The sequence below is a fragment of the Opisthocomus hoazin genome, chromosome Z (assembly GCF_030867145.1).
Source record: "Opisthocomus hoazin isolate bOpiHoa1 chromosome Z, bOpiHoa1.hap1, whole genome shotgun sequence".
Classification (NCBI taxonomy): Eukaryota; Metazoa; Chordata; class Aves; order Opisthocomiformes; family Opisthocomidae; genus Opisthocomus; species Opisthocomus hoazin.
Window position 1 is genome coordinate 60,599,155 of NC_134454.1, and position 17,585 is coordinate 60,616,739.

Consider the following 17,585-nt stretch of genomic DNA (forward strand, 5'->3'; position numbering starts at 1 on the left):
CGACAAAAAGCAAACCGCCTCCATCAACCTCACCCTGCGCACAAGCTCCGTTGATTTTTCAAGGCTGGGGACGCGGACATCCCCCCTCTGCCCCTCGGCCTAGCCTCCCGGGACGGCAGCAGCCTCCCGCACGCCAACCCCATGCCCCCTCCTTTTCCCCTTCCCCTTCCGCCCCCGCCGGCGCCCCCACGGCCGGACCCCGCCCGCCCCCGGCACGCGCGCGGGCGGGCGGGCTAGCCCCCCTTCCTCGGGGAAGAGAGGGGGCGGCCCGAGCCGTGCCCGGGTGAGCGCCTGGCGCGCATGCGCCCTGAGCGCGGCGCCCCCGCTCGGCTCCGCTCGGGCCGTGCTCGGGTATTTCCGCCTCTTTGTTTTAAAGTCTGGGCCGAGCCTCTTAATTTTATACCCCCCCTCCCCCCCTTTTCTTTTTCAATTTTTTTGGCGGGGGAGGGGAAGAGGGGCTGGTGTTTCCCTCTGTATCGCGTTACCTCGCTCGCGTCCTCTGCTCTCTCCCTGTGTGGCCGTCCGGGGAAGGACGGGCCGGGGAGCGGAGGATCGGTGGCGGCGGCGGGGAGGAAAACCCCCCGCCAGGCCCGAGAGGCGACCACCCCCCGCCCCTGTCAGAGGGCACGGCGCCGCCCCTCCTCCCTCAGGTCAGTCGGGGGCCGCGGCGTGGCGTGGGGTGGCGTGGGGTGGGGATCCGCCGGTGGCCGGGCCGAGGTCCCGGCCTCCTCCCGTCTCGCTGCGGGGGCCGCGGGCCGTGTGAGGCCAGGCGAGGGTCTCGGGGGCGAGGCGGGCCTGTGTCTCCCTCTCTCCCTCCCCCGTCCCTCCGAGGTGTTGGCGGTGGGGGTGGCGAGGGGCCTCCCGGCACGGGCGTGCGTGGTAGTGGGGGAGGGTGCGGGGAGAGGGTCTTCTCCGCCCCGAGGGAGTGGAGGTCGGCGGCGGAGCGGGGCTTTCTGCCTCCCAGGTGACCGGGGCTGGGGGTGGGGGGGCTGTGCTTGAACTTTCCGTGCTGCAGCAAGCACGCTGTATTCTCGGGGAAGGGGGGTGTTTATGGGAGAGGTTGGGTTTTGTGTTGGCTTCCCCTCCCCGAACGCCCTTCCTGAGCAGGCAGTCTTCTGTGGGCCAGGGGAGACACTGTCCTTCTGTCTGTCTGGACAGCTCCCCCCCCCGCCGCGCCCCAGGAGAAGGTGTCTCTTGTCTTCGGGGGGAAAGCAAACCCTGGCACCCCCACTCCACCCCTTCCTACCCCCCAAGCAGAGTTGTCTGTGGTGTGGAGGGGCCTGGGGCAGCTCAGTCGTAGGTGAGGCGGTGCTGCCTGCGGGGAGCCAGGGTGGATTGAGCTGTCCCGATCTGTCCCTGAACGCTTACTCCCCTGCAGGGGTGGGTGTGCAGGGCTCCAGAACCCCACGGCTTTGGGAGAAGGGGTCGCTTTGAGGGGTGGGTGATGGTTGGCGGTGGTGGAGGTACCGTTTCTAATAAGCTAGAGAACAGAGGGGACATGTCCTCTGTGTGTACGACCTCAGCGGTGCAGGTATGCGTCTTCAGTGCTTTGTGTGTAAGTGGCACAGGCGATTTCAAGTCTTGTGAAAAGTAGGAAATGAAGTGGTACTCGTAGGTAAAATATAGAATGCTTGTGGTCTGAGTTACTTAAAGGTCTAAGGATATATATACACACACATATATAAATGTTTTTAATATCTTACCAAATTACGATTTTTTTCTCATCCATTGACTTTTAGTGAGTTGTGGTGCTGTCAGATTTGGTGTCTTCAGTTGGTCTCTTTTAGTATGAAAGGTCAGGCATTACTTCGGCGTGTCCTGTGTGGAAAGATTAGCATGTCCTGAAGTTAATAAGGCTCACAGCAGGTTTGATTAGTATGGTTTAATGAAGCACTTGAATGTTCTTTTGTCACTTCATATGTTTGTTTGTTTTGTTTTTTTTAAATTGTTACAAAACTACTCTGTGCATGCTGTGTATCAAATCAGTTTAGCCATTTCCTGCCTTCTATATGAAATGCATGCCTCTGAGAAACCAGTTCAAGAAATCCTGTTTACCTATCTGTATATGCTCTGGAATGTTCTTAATGAATATTTTGTTTGGTATTTTTCAAAATAATTTAAGTAATTGTCTTCCAGAGTTTCACGGAAGAATTAAGTTTGTGGATGAAAAAGTTTGAATTAAAAAAAAAAAAGGTGATGAACCTTGTATTTAAGCAGCATCCCATGTATGTATCTTCCATTGTAAATGGATTTCTTTTATACAGCATGAACAATTAGGCATATGCTAAATATGTTGTTACGAGTCTTTTTAGTACTAGGCAGTGTGCTTTTTAAAAATTCCTATTATTGGCTAGGGTACTTGTGAATTCTGTGTTTGTTCTTTTAGTGATAGGTCAGATGAGAATCTGAACTATGATACTTTTTGTGTAGATAATAATTGTAGATAGATAGACTTGTAGACGTGGTGGTTTGGGACATGGTTTGGTGGTGGAATTGGAAATGTTATGTTAATATTTGAACTTTGTGATCTTGAGGGTCTTTTCCAACCTAAATGATTCCATGTTTCTGTGTGTCTCATAAAGGTGCTCTGCAATTCATAAAATTCTTTGGTTGGTGACAAGGTGAACAGAAATGGAAACCTTGTGCTCTTTCGGTAGCTTTACTGTTTCAGTTTAGATTGTTCTTGTAGATTTGTTATAATGTGTTTAAGAGAATACAGAACCGGTGCAGAGCTGAAGGTACTTGGTGAGATCATGTAGGATGCATGAGAAAAGAGTCAGACGGTTTTCTGAAGAGATGCATAGGGAGCAGCAGAAGGCTTGGAAAAAAATAAATTTTAAAGAATTCTGTAAACCATTTTTTGAGGAATATCTGTTTCATTTCTTTATATGGGCTGACCTAGCCAGCTTGATCTTGCTACTCTGCTCTCACTGTAGAAAATCAAGACTGAACACTTGTAAATGTGCTAAAGTTGACTTTGAGTCGAGTATGTAACTATGCTAGCCTAATACTAATGCCTTGAATGGCAGAAATTAATTACCGTGCTATGAAAGACTGCCACTACTGAGAGACTGCAAAGTACAGCTTCTAGTGGCTGCAGCTGCCCAACCTACTCTTGCTTGGCCTGACTACTCATACCTGTGAATGTAACAAATGTAACATGTAGGGGATATTGTCACTTCGGGTGGTCAGAATCATTGCGCAGCCAAAACAAGTCTTGGTTCTTTGTGAATAATTGGGACGGTTGTAAGATAAGAGACTCCTGAGTATTCCCTGTAGGCCTTGGGAGAACAGGGATGCAAACTACAGAGATAAGGAGGCTGCAGGATAGTATGAAGACCCTGCCATCACCAAGAGACATGGACAAACATGCGTGAAGGACATTACCATATACTAATGAGTTCTTGGAAAAAGAATGATAAGCATTTCTTGGAAATGTAATGAATGTGTATGTTAACGTAGCATAAATACCTAGTAAGTGTGTCCTTTCAGTGCACACGTTTGGAGGAGAGATCCCCCGTGTGCCTGGCACCGCAATAAAGAATACCTGCTTAATAGTCTGCCGACTATTGAGTCTTCAGTTCCGGCTTTTCACGGCATCACTACCTGCGTGCTTTAAAGGAGGTCATCTCTAAGCTTTGTATTTGGGATATAGGTAAGCTTTCTTGCCAAGAATATAATCATGAAGTTTGGAAAAGACCTCTAAGATCATCAAGTCAAACAGTCAACCCAACACCACGATGCCTACTAAACCATGTCCCAAAATGCCGTATCTATACGTGATCTCACAGGACTGAACTAATTCTAGATTAAATTCCTGAACTCTCTGGTAAACTGTAAGAAGAACTAGAAGCATTCCCGTTGAAGCTCTAAGCTAGATATGACCTACAAAATGGATGTGGATGTGATGCTTTGAAAAGCAAGCACATTGACAGCATTTCACTTTTCAGCTACTGTTTTAAGAGATGATATTAACTTACAAGAAAGTGTAATGACATCTTGTATGTTATAAAATGAACATCTTGTCTATTTTTTTGTTTTGGAATTATTGTCCACTTGGTACATATGTGGAAGTAGAGTTACCAAATAAGCGTATATTGGTAATAACGTTTGGAGATGCAGTGGATTTAAGACTGTTGGCATTCCTGAGAATTTAGTGGTTAAACTCTGTTCCCTTTTTGTCATTGCTAGTAAAGATGTTTAATGATGGTTGAAACTACTCTGGTTTGCTAGGTTAGATATGCTGTCATGTTTAAAGGAAATGTAGAGAAAACCCTCCTCAGCGCAGTTTGATTGGAGTAGGTTAAAAGCCAGGAAGAAGTTTTCCATGTCATTTTAACTTATACAAGACTAATTTGAAACTCTGTCTTGAAGTAAACTTGTTTTGTATTCCTTGTACTTCCCTTTTTAAAATGCAAGCTTGCTGTGTTAGACTGTAAGTTTAGCTAATACATGGAAGTCATAAACACAATAAAAAGGAAGAGAGAAAGGGATTATTCTGCACTGTTTACATCAACAGACTATGAAAATGGAATACTCAGTGTGGTGAGAACTAGCGAGATTGGAAACCTTATTTGCTATTGAAAGTTTGAATGAAGTTTGCTACTGCAGAGACCTGAAGTCTTGCAATCATATTGTAGAGCCAGCATTGTAGGAAGGAATAAATCAGTGGTGAGCTGATCAGTGGTACTATTTTCCATTTTTTTTCGTTATTTTTTTCCCGTTTAATCAGAAACAGTGCTTTATACTAGGAACTTCATACTATATATAGGAACGCAAGGGTCTTTTTACTCCTTTGTCAGACAGCACATATTATTTAAAAGTAGGGGATAGTACAAATCATTCAAAAGTAGGGGGAATGACAAAATATGGTGAGCTCAAGGTACCTGGTTTTTTTTTGCCAGAAGACGACTGCTCTCAGTTACGACTGCCTCTTTTGCAAATCACGAGTTAATAGATCTGGTGGGGGAAATCGTTGAGGGTGTGGGGGTGAGAACTGGAGGTAATCGAAGTGTGTCTGTTGGCATTACTACTACGCAGGGTAAGATTGTAAAGAAGAAATATCCAAGTGTGAAGAAAACCAGGCTTTTGTGTAGTTTTGATGCTAGTGGAAGAACTTATTTAAACTAGCTCTACCATTGATTTCCATCTTTCTGCAAAGTGGCAAGAAGGAGACTTACTATTCCTGTAGATGTGTATTTAGATTGACGTAAACAGGTAACTATTTTGTATTCTGACCTAGCACCTGACAATAACTTAGAACTTTGTGTGCATTAAAAGGACTTGTGTTTTGGCAACAATAAGGATGTGTCTTGTTTGAAACTGAGGCTATCCTTATTGTTGGAAACTGAGGAAATCTTTGCTTTGTGAATAGCATAAATTCATTTTAATTTAAGGTAGGAAGCATTCTCTGTATGTTGTGTGTGGGCGAGAATGTGCTGTGCAGTATTAGCTTAATTAAGAGAGGAAAGTTATTTTTTCAGATTGCCAGAATGAGTATCGTGTTATTTGCTGACTTGCAAATGGCCATCTTTTCAAGTTTTTCAGTTTTAGTTAAGAACTTTCTTTTCATTCTCTGCATAACCAGACAGTCAGTGTATGATACTATATTTACTCAATTATTATATAGTCATTGTGATGTTGCTGGATATAATATGAATCTTGTGTGAATTATGCATGGTGTTATGCTGGAGCAGGTCGTCTCTGCTGTCTTCTCATGCAATGTGCATGCAAACATTAATTTAATCTTAGTAGGCATTCATGTCGTTTAGCCATGAAATGTAATGTAATCATTGCCAGTGCAGTATTTGTTGATTTTTAAAGTAATGCGTTCTGCTATACAGCTTTTTCTGGTTTATCAGGTGAAAGAAGAAGCTGAAAGGTACAATGTAGCTGGCAGCTTATATATTTTTTACTTATGAGTAATTGTCTCTGACGTTTCTTGTTGTATCTGAACTACTAGTTTGAGTACACAGATTGGCATAATGAAAGCCATGGGTCAATTGATTACTTTATTGAAGGACAATGCCAAATTTATTTTAACTTACTAGGAAAAATGTTTATTTTTATTATAAGAGATTTATATGTTGTACTAAGGAGTGGCAATCAATAGAATTTATTTGAGGAATGGGATTTGTTTTTTTTTAAACAAAGTGGCATGCTTTGTTCATTCAGAGTGACTTTACCCAAAAATTATTTGGATGTACAGACATTTGGAAGTTAAGTTGTGTCTTAGGGCTAAGGTCAAAATGGACTGGGATCTTCAGATCTTAACTCTGATGTTGTAGATGATCGTGTTTCATACTGTTCCATTGTGACAATAACTGGATTTGTTTTGTTTATATTTTTTTCCTAAAGTATAAAGTATGTTCTAGATATAAGGACTCCAGTCTTGATTTGAGGATTCAAAATAAGCAAGAGGTAAGGGAATTTTTTATATGCTTGTTTAAGTACCTGATCACGTACGCTGCTGAAAATATATATGCCCCTGTTTCTAAATCAAATTATTTATGTTTTAAACTTTTAACTTTTGTTAAGCCTGTATCTGTTAGAGACTGCTGATATTATTTCCTCACTTTAAGAGTACTAACACGCTGTAATCAAATCAGTCCTCTTAATGCTTGAAATGTTTTGCTTTCCATCTTTGAATTATTCCTTTCTTCTAAGGTGTGGACCTGAAACCAGTGTACAATGTTTGCCTGATGGGTTCAGTGTGCACTTACGAAAGCTCACCAGTTGCAGTGCTACAGCAAGCGATACACTTAGTCTTTCTTTTTAGGCATAATCTTAGATTCTACCACCAGAAGTAGTTTATCAGGAATATGTTTGCTGTAATCTGTAACAGTTATTCAAAATCTGTAAGGTTATCATGCCCAGATGATAATAGCTCATGGGTTGTGTGATTATGATTTTAAGACTGAAATTGGCTTGAATTTGGATGAAGTGTTACAGATACAGAGAGAGTAATGCCTGGATTGTTTTTATTTTTTTGGACAGAAAGTTTTTTTTACCCTAGGCTTTTTTCTCTTTTACTGAAATGAAGAATGCAGTGCGACGCAACTATAGGACTAACTGCATATAAGCCATTCTGTGATGAAGTATATAAATGGACTGTGGTCTTCAAATTAAGTATTTTTGCTTCTCTTTTACTTCTTTTTGGGAAGGGAAAATACATTCTCTCCCCATGTTTTAGTTCCTCCCTCTGTCGCTCCACCAAATGGTTCAAATGACTTGGCTAGTGGAATTTGAGGTAGACTTCCAAAGCAGCTGCTCTGTCAGGGTATTCTCCGATCACAAGCATGAGTCGACACAAAAGTAAATTTCTGGAGGTGACTGGAAAGCGTCATGGAGATTTGTTTTCTTTAGAATCTGGAAATACAGAGTATAAGTAAAAAAATTCCAGATTCCTCTTCTGTAGCCTCCATTATTAGGCCTGATGTTACTGTGAGATATATTCTCTGGAGCAGTGAAGATAAAGGAAAAATGAGCTGGTTTTTCTTGTCCCCTAGTTTCCTTAGCCACTTACTGCTTCCCGTGATAAGTAACCTTTTTTCAAGGTAGTCATCCATTTTTGAAATCTGCAGCCATCGACAATTTTAGCATGCAAATTGGAAAAAAATCCCAAACTTTCATCTCTCACTCGTCCCAGCTTTAATCCAAAAACAAAGGAAGGAACTTTTTTTTCCCCTGAAATTGCTTTTTCAAATACTCAGTGTATGAAGAGATTTGCACATGGTACGTCCAAAAGTCTTTCAGATGCCCAGGATTTGCTGTGTGGACATCACCTAGAGGCGGGGTTGTTTCTGTCCTTGTCAGCCAAACTTCTAATGATACATGTTTCTTGTGAGGTATTTTATTAAGTTGTGTTCTAAAGAATGGAGGGAGAGAGTATCAGTAGAGATGTCGTCTATTTAAGCAACTACTACATTTTTATTAATGTTTGTAAGTTATTTCAGTTGTCCCTTGTGCAATAGTCCAGTCTCCAAAAGCAGTTCTTGGTGAATTGCGAAGGAACCAAATTCAAGCCTGTAGATATTGCTAGCAGGCTGCAGTGGTTAACATCTAGCACTGAAAGACTGTTTCTTCCTTTTTTACTGTACATGTCACACATCCATCTAGTGTTTGAAATTTATTGTAGGAAGCAAGAATGGTCTATGAAAGTGATTTTGCTTTTGAAAATTCCTGGGGGGAGACTGAAGGTATACCCGGAGTGCAATTGTTATGATAAGAAAGAGAGTATTTATTTACTTACTTATTCCTTGCATGGACTGTCAGACCATGTTTAGGCAGAACTTTTTCAGAGAATGTTTTCTTCCTACAGTTTTTGAATAGTTTGTATCAGTGTGTGGCTGAAGAGTTTTGTTGGTAATAGCCATATCTTTGTATGTTAATTATGATTTCTGTGACAATTCTGTAAGTTCAGTGATGTTTTTAATGATGGATACCTTTTCATATAGAATGAATAAAAGATTGATATTAAAAGCTTTAGCTCATAGATGACTTGCCACTGCTTTCTTTGTAACTTGATGCTTTCTGATCTGCTACTGTGGATTAGGAAGGTTCTGCAGTATATCATAGTATCATTATGTCCGTGTGAAATGCTGTTGTGAATGGCTGACTCCTGATGGCATAAAAACCATTTAGTGGTTATTTTTCTGCTCTCATAGTAGTTTTCCACACAGATGTCTCTTTTAGCAAAAAAAAAAAAAAAAAAAAAAGTTGGTCTACTGATCCATTCTTTTACTGATTTTTATCTTTTATGAAATCAATTAACTTTGGTTCATCTGACTTAGTGCGGTCTTTGTATACTTAAAGTTGGGAAGAGCTAGCTGTTTAGCTGTTAGTTTTCTGTTTCAACTTCTTTATTTTCACCAACAATCTTCCTATACCTCTGAAAGCTGACATCTGTGCCTGGTTTTAAGGGATTCTGAGGACTTTTGTATGTTGGCTTTAGTTTATTCAGCCTGGGACTAATACATTTTAGTAGTTTACTTGACACAGTCCAAGGTATTTAGTGAAGACAATAGCAAGTCCTTGTAAAAGAAAAATCAGATGTTACATTGTTGTCTCCCAATATTAGGACTGTTGAGTTTCTGCTTATTAAAAATAATCAAGCCTTTTGCAGTTAAGTGGTGTTGAATGTAATTAGGTTGTCTTGACCTGTACAGGCGGTTTAATCAATGAGAAGTAAAAGTGTACTTATGTGGGTTTTTATCACTGGATGAGGTTTTCTGTACTTTGGAGTGTTTGGGCAAAACCGTAATTGTATATTAGCTTAGTTTTGGACTGAGTCTGCTCGTTGAACAGGTGGAGTGTGTGCTCAGACTGGTGTCTTTGTTCAAGGAAAGGGGCAGATATGCGTAGCAGAGTGAGAATTGCAGAATAGAAACACAGCAGGCCAGAACTGGATTGGCACAGGCTGTTGTTGGGGTCCTTAATTAAGCTAGTGGAGCTCAAGAGGCATATATACTAGACTTCACAACTTATTTTGGCACCCTCAGACTCTTCACATTACACTGAGCCGAGCCATGCTGTAAATCCAAAAATTAATGATGACTTGTCAAGAGAACTGGCTCTGCTCTGCAGTGCTATTAGATATTGCCCAGACTTTGAGGTAAATGGCGTCAGGGCAGGTGATCTGAGTGTCTCCCTCTCTCCTCTCCTATTGTACTTGAAGTCTTAAAGCAATGATGAGTAGTTGCAACAAGTGTTTCCAATAAAAGTTTGAAAATGGTGACTGTAAAAACAGATTCTATTTCATTTGCGTTAACGTCTAGTTAAAAAAAGTTGTGGTATGCCTTGCATAATAAAGCCAGAATTCTCTGCTAGTTATACTTACTGTACTTTGTATCCTCTAAACATAAAGTACTTGCAGAATGTCTGCTGTAAAATTAGCAGTGGTGTCTAAATTTGATATAATGCTTAAAACCCATACAATTTTCATTTTTGAAATCACTTGGATTTAGACTAGTGAAGACTTAAAGCTGTTTTGCTTAAGTTTACAATGTCTAGCAGTGCACACTCTTTTACATTGAGCAAAGTGAAATGTTCTTGAAGATAATGAGGGGAGATTTCTTGGATACATGAAAAATATGCTACACTGGTGAAATAAAGTAGTGAATTTGTAGGTGATGGATCCAGCCCTTTGCAGGTATATTGACAAAGAGTTACAAGCTGTTGGACTAAAATTCAGAGGTTACAAATATTTTTGCTACTGATAGTGACTGACAAGTGTAGCTTTATTCAAACTGTTGATGGGTTGATGTATTATTGAAGTGATTTGTATGTCTCCTTGTTAAGAAAAAGGAAGCAAAAGAAAAAAAAAGAGGGAAAATGTTTTCAAAATTAAAGTTTCAAGAATTCAAGGTAAGAATTGAGGCCATTAAATACTGGAGATATGGCGGACTGAACAGTTTTGGGGGGAAAGAAAAAAAGGTTTTCTGCTCTATTGATTAAAATCCTGCTAGATAATTTAATACTAAATAAACAGTGATCACTATCAGGTTTGTTTTCACATTTGCAGTCAATGGAGGCTAGGGTTGTGTCTGGGGTAAGAAGACAGCAACAAGAGTTCAAAGGAGACTGAACTGTTATGTGATTGCTTCAATTTGTGTCTGGAAGAGCTGAGTGCTGCAACAGTGGAAGTGTGAGCAGGGTGCATCTTAAAGCCTTCCTGGGGTTTCAAGAACAAAAGAAGAATGATTTTGCAAGGTTCCTTTTCATTTGAGTTGTACGGTTTAATGAGTAGCTAACTTTATGTAAGTTACTGTGTGTACATTTGAATCTAAAAGAATACAGAATACCTATTAACCAGTTGCAAGGTATGGGGCAATTCTAGCAATGTTTGCTCATCTTCTGTCATAGCAGAACAGAGGCAATTATTGGGACAGATCAGTGAAGTTGAAAGCTTTGATCATTGGAATTTTTTAACAAAGGCATGATCATGTAATTTTTCAGATCCTTTCAGACCTTTAAGTTTTGTTTGGATTAATTAACCATCAATGCTGTACTCTGGGTTTAAACTATGTAGGGATGTTAAAGAGAAAAGTGATTCCTGCTAAAATGTGCATTCAGTTGAATTGCAGCACTTTTCTGCTTCTTACCTGCTGGTAGCTTCTGGCTTCTCACTACAGATTTGCATTTTGACAGGTAGTGTTTTACTGGGCTGCCACTGTGTCTGGACCAGTAAGTGAAGCAGGGTGACAAGCAGGATCAAAACCTTGGACCTCAGGAGGGCTGACTTTGCCCTCTTCAAGGAGCTACTGGGAGGAATCCTGTGGGCCAGGGCTCTCGAAGGCAGGGGGGTCCATGAGTGCTGGTCGCTCTTTAAACAACACTTCTTCCATGCACAGGAGCAATGCATCCCCCTGAGAAAGAAATCTAGCAAAGGAGGCAGGAGACCTGCATGGTTAAACAAGAAGCTTCTAATGGAGATCAGGCAGAAGAGAAAGGTCCATGGAATGTGGAAAGAGGGACAGGCCACTTGGGAAGAGTACAGAAACGTGGTGAGAGCATGCAGGGATGCGACGAGGAAGGCCAAGGCTCACCTGGAATTGAAGCTGGCAAGGGATGTCAAAAACAACAAGAAGGGCTTCTTCAACTACATCAGCAGCAAAAGGAAGGCTAGGGACAACGTGGGGCCGCTGCTGAATGAGGCGGGTGTCCTGGTGACGGAGGATGCGGAGAAGGCAGAGCTACTGAATGCCTTCTTTGTTTCAGTCTTCAGTGCTAAGACTGGCCCTCAGGAATCCCAGGCCCCGGAGGTAAGAGAAGAAGCCTACAAAGAGGACGACTTTCCCTTGGTCGAGGAGGACTGTGTGAGGGATCGCTTAAGTGATCTGGATGTCCACAAATCCATGGGCCCCGATGGAATTCACCCACGAGTGCTGAGGGAGCTGGCGGATGTCATTGCTGAGCCACTCTCCATCATCTTTGAGAGGTCCTGGAGGACAGGAGAGGTGCCCGAGGACTGGAGAAAGGCCAATGTCACTCCAATCTTCAAAAAGGGCAAGAAGGAGGACCCAGGGAACTACAGGCCGGTCAGCCTCACCTCCATCCCGGGAAAGGTGATGGAGCAGCTTATCCTGGAGGCCATCATGAAGCAAGTGGAAGAAAAGAAGGTTATCAGGAGTAGTCAGCATGGATTCACCAAGGGGAAATCATGCCTGACCAATCTAATAGCTTTCTACAATGACATGACTGGCTGGGTAGATGGAGAGCCGTTGATGTTGTCTGCCTTGACTTCAGCAAGGCTTTCGACACAGTCTCCCATGATATCCTCCTAGGGAAGCTGAGGAAGTGTGGGCTGGATGAGTGGTCGGTGAAGTGGATAGAGAACTGGGTGAATGGCAGAACTCAGAGGGTTGTCATCAGCGCCGCTGAGTCTAGTTGGAGGCTGGTGACAAGTGGTGTCCCCCAGGGGTCAGTACTGGGCCCAGTCTTGTTTAACTTCTTCATCAACGACCTGGATGAAGATTTAGAATGTACCCTCAGCAAGTTTGCTGACGACACCAAACTGGGAGGTGTGGTAGATACACCGAAGGCTGTGCTGCCATTCAGCGTGACCTGGATAGGCTGGAAAGCTGGGCAGAGAGGAACCTGATGAGGTTCAACAAAGGCAAATGCAGGGTCCTGCACCTGGGGAGGAACAACCTCATGCACCAGTACAGGCTTGGGGTTGGACCTGCTGGAGAGCAGCTCTGTGGAGAGGGACCTGGGTGTCCTGGTGGACGACAGGTTAACCATGAGCCAGCAGTGTGCCCTGGCTGCCAAGAAAGCCAATGGGATCCTGGGGTGCATCAAGAAGAGTGTGGCCAGCAGGACGAGGGAGGTTCTCCTTCCCGTCTACACTGCCCTGGTGAGGCCTCATTTGGAGTACTCTGTCCAGTTCTGGGCTCCCCAGTTCAAGAAAGATGAAGAGCTACTGGAGAGAGTCCAGCGGAGGGCTACGAGGATGATGAGGGGACTGGAACATCTCCCCTACGAGGAGAGGCTGAGGGAACTGGGCTTGTTCAGTCTGAAGAAGAGAAGGCTGCGAGGGGACCTTATAAATGCCTGCAAATATCTCAAGGGTGGGTGTCAGGAGGATGGGGCCAAGCTCTTTTCAGTGGTACCCAGTGACAGGACAAGGGGCAATGGGCACAAACTGAGGCACAGGAAGTTCCGTCTGAACATGAGGAAGAACCTCTTCCCTCTGAGGGTGACGGAGCACTGGAACAGGCTGCCCAGGGAGGTTGTGGAGTCTCCTTCTCTGGAGATATTCAAGACCCGCCTGGACAAGGTCCTGTGCAGCTTGCTGTAGGTGACCCTGCTTCGGCAGGAGGGTTGGACTAGATGACCCACAGAGGTCCCTTCCAACCCCTACTATTCTGTGATTCTGTGATTCTGTGATTCTGTGAAGTGGAGTCAGGTGACTGAAAATCTGTATTTTCGTAGGCCTTTTACTAAATACTGGAATTAATTGTCTTTGGTTCCTGCATGAACATTCTTTATCATCTTCTTTTAAAAAACAGGCAATATTTGCATCAGAATGCGAAAATCACCGTTTCCAATAGGGATCTGTAACCACTTGCACATAAAAGGTATCAAGACCTTAGTAGTCAGGTTACCATACAGTTACTCACTAGGGATACACCTTTTCCTCAGTTAATATGTGATCAGTTTCTGGGGTTGTAGAATCAAATATGACGTTTTATGTAACTAGATGTTTTCATTGTACCTTGGGATTAGGATTTTTCAACAATGGAAGTGAAAGCCTGTGAATGTAAGCTGAAGGAAGAAGGGAAAAATCACCAAAACTAGAAGTTATTTAGGAGCTGATGGCACAGGTCCATAAGGCTTCTTGCTTCTCCGTTGTGAACTTGTCAAGCCCTTGTTATCTTGGCATGAAGTCGTAGAGCAATCAGTGCAAAGGTACACCATCAGTTGAAATGACAACTGAAAGTCACTTGGTGTTTGGTGTTGCTCATCTGTTCTGCAGAGGATATAATAATGAAGATTACAATCTGTTTGAGCTCTGATTGAGTTCTAAATTACTTTCTCTGAATTGGATGGGTATGAAACGTTCAAAAGAGTGTTGTGGGTTCAGATGGAAGAATGTCACTGAAGGTTTGGTCTTAAAGGAGTTTGTTCTTCATGAGATTCAAGACTGTTTTGGACTTTTAGTTATTGGAAGTCGAGGAGCTCTTTGGCTCCTTCTCATCAATGTGTACTGAATTGAAACAAGTAACTTTTTAATGGCTTGTAGTTTTTGTCTCTAAATTCTCTATGAGGATGATATTGGAACATATTGTTCCAGTGTGTAATAAATGTATCTGTAACACTTTGTCAAGACTTAGTCTAGGATACTACTCAGGTTAAGAGCAGTCTTTTCTTCAAAAGCCTCCTTACTCTAGCAGTGATTTTGATTTCTGATAATAAGGCAGATTTTATTTAGAGAAGGTTATATTGGTATTCATTAATGAAATTAAGGTCATTCTTAAGATACTGCTGTGTTTTATAGGATTTTTAAAGACTTTAAGAACTTCGACACTTCAGGACCTCTTCCTAGTTTTATCAGTGGTTGTAATGCATGTTAATCGGAAATGATCTTGTACCCTCAGCACTGAACAAAAGAAACAGCAGAATGTAAAGAGTAATCTGAATGTAATTAAACTAGCTGTTCTTTGTCAGAAAAGGAATATTGGTTTAATAGGATCAAATCTGGCCAGTCAGACATTGTTCCTATCTAGCCTATCTCGCAGAAAATTTTAACTTCTGTTGCATAGGCATTTTTCTGCATCCTGGTATTTGTTAGTCTGCTCTTAGGACTCTGTTAAGAGCCTATGGTGAACAACTCATGATCTGAACAACTAATTATGTTTTAATTGGAAGAGCTGTCTGGAATGCGCCTTACTTATGAGTTTTAAAGGATGTGGTTTTACACGCTATGGAGTTAAGCAAACAGCTTGCAGCTGCCAAGCATCGTTCAGTCTTCACTGTGCAATGCATCCTCTTCCCTTCAGCGTTCTCAAGTTTTCCTTTAACCTTCCAGAGAATAAGTGAATTTATCAGTCCAGCAGAAGACTATCCACAGATTTATGAGTCATTCCCAAAGCGTCCCTAAGCCTGGAAACAGCATGATGTATATGGAAGACTCTGTTTTAATGAGCCCATATTAAAAGCTTCTTTGAACAACATAGTGATGAAATTCTAAAGTTTTTCTAATCAAGACAGCTAGATGACAGATAAGGAAAAATGTTTGCTACTTCAGTATGGCAACAAAATTTTTTTCTTGCAAGAAAGTTTAGTGATGATGTAATCTACAAAGATTTTTCTAAACGAAAGTTTCATTAATTAAACTCTATTTAAATCATATGCCTTATTATTCTATATGAAAGAACTTTGTGCACGTACAGGTATTATACAACAAACCACAAATACACTAGTAAGACCATCTGTTTAAAAAATCCCTCAAAACAAAAATTAAAAGTAATTGTGTTGGGATTTTAGAGCTTTGAGACCATTGAACCGCCTTTTCTAATCAGATTACAGTACAGATGGGAAGGTTTCTTTAGGTTGTCTAATATTAAATGAAACATCGATTTTGAGGCGGTGGATTTCCTCATTTTGCCGTCTTAGTTCTTCTCTGCTTATGCTGCAGCTGCCTGAGCTCTACCAGAATGTAAGGGAAATAGCTTACATCACTGTAACACTGTTTCAGAGTATTGATAGATGCGTTGAATGCTTGCTGTTACTCACTATTTGCTATTTGCGTGCTTCTGCAACTCTCAAAATCAGTGAAACTAACTGTGTGAGAATAGTTTCTGTGAAAGGTAAGGTAAGCTGAGGCTGAGTGTAAATACAAACCTGTAGCAGGTTGCACATGACGGCCAAGTGAGTTTTAAAAACTCTACCATCCCCATTGTTAATGTTTGAGTGCAAAAGTTGTGAAACATACTTACTCGTCCTACTCGTCTATGATCTATGATTCTTTCCATTTAATACATTTTTTTTTTTTTCCCCTGAGATGGTACGCATCTACTGGGGTGTGTAAAAGGAGGACATAAAATTCCGGGTAACAAAATATCATCCTAACTTTCTCTAAATGGGCTTAACTACTGACATTGTAGTGAAGTACCACGTGTGTAATTTCAGTGATGTTGAATACAAGCAGAGCAACCAAAACAGTGCAAAACACCAAGTTTTAAGCGAGTTTTGACATTTCCAAAACCTTTTTGTCTTTCCCTTCCCTCTGCTTTGCTGCTACTGACCCCCACTCTTCCCACTACATCACTTACCTCAGAGGTTAAAAGGAGTGAGTGATTGGGAAGGCTGGGGTTGAAGATGAGAGGATCCTGTTTCACTTTGCAGCTGGTGCTGCAAGTACAATGAAACTTTCATGCTGTTGCAGTAGAGCCATCTCATACGTTCTCAGTCTGCAAGTCTCCAGAGACACTGCTGCTCATTGCAGACCTTTTGCCAAAGACACCTTTCCTCCAAAGATGAGAAACTTCAGTACTGGTTCTAAAGTTTGAAGTTCTGATCCCGGTGATTGGAGTCTGCCGCTAATGGCCATTCAGTATCTTACCTTTGAAGTTTGACTGGCTAGCTCAGTGCCTCCTAGTGACCAACGCAGGAAAAGTCGATTAACTCTGTCCTGTTTTAAATGACAGAGATTCACAATACTGAATGTCCCTGTATTTTTGTGGTAGTATGTTCACTGCCGCTTTAAATGTCGATTTAGAAAATTTTAATGATCATTTTTGTCTTTCAGAGGTTTACAGACTAGCTTTGTGATATTAATACGCATGGGACCAATGCAGCTGAGGATCCATGACTGTAGCATGCTCCTTTTGAGATGGCTACTTTACTTAAGGGGAAAAAAACCCCGTACCATATAAACACACCTCCTCCCCCCCAGTACCATAATACACTTCAAGGAAAGAATAGAAAATTATTTTTGAGCCACTTTAAAGTGCTCTCAGAATTGGATTAATCTTGTGTTTTGTACATTTTTGGCTAGTTATATGAATGCATGATTTTTGTAACTAATGTTTCACTCTCTAGGATGAGTGCTTTTGCCAATGATCAGCCTTTTTTCTTTTTTAATTCCCCCCTCTTTTTTTTGTGACATAGCAGCAGTCTTTTGGATTAGTTCCAGTGACTTCTGAATATTGATTTTAAGATAACACATCATTATACAATGAAATCTGTGTTGAAATCTGTAAGCTCAAGGTAGATGACTGTAACTACACTTAAGATAACCTTTTAAGTTAATATTCTAATGGAAAGAAAACTGGAAGTATCTATAAAAAATTATTATGTATTCTTTTATGTTCCCGATAATTTTTTATTTTTGATAAGAGATGGCTGCCATCTGTTGCCACTTCAAAAGCCTCTTATTGCTGAATTATGAGAATGTGATCTCTTCCATAATTACACTTGCCAGTGTGCCTTGGTTGGATGTAATACCTATTTATCCCTTGCCTGACTGTGTAAGGAGAGTTGAGGCAGTGGAAAGAGTGGAGGAGGAGGAATATGGGGAATAACATACTGGGCCTGACAGTTGTGATGGTAGGTGGGAAGCAATCAAATAAATAGGCCAG

General features: G+C 41.8%; 1 protein-coding gene across 4 annotated transcripts in view; it reads left to right on the forward strand.

Moving 5' to 3' along the window:
• Positions 1–567: 567 nt before the first annotated feature.
• The window catches only part of PCGF3 (polycomb group ring finger 3), a 57,966-nt gene continuing 40,948 nt past the window's right edge, over positions 568–17,585 (forward strand). The window contains exons 1-2 of one of the 4 annotated variants that reach the window (XM_075411293.1): positions 634–650; positions 6,358–6,420. The gene's annotated coding sequence lies outside the window, so the exon portion shown is untranslated. Of the gene's footprint in view, positions 651–6,357; positions 6,421–17,585 lie in introns of those variants that run through there. The other 3 variants (XM_075411290.1, XM_075411291.1, XM_075411292.1) reach the window with 3 other exon arrangements.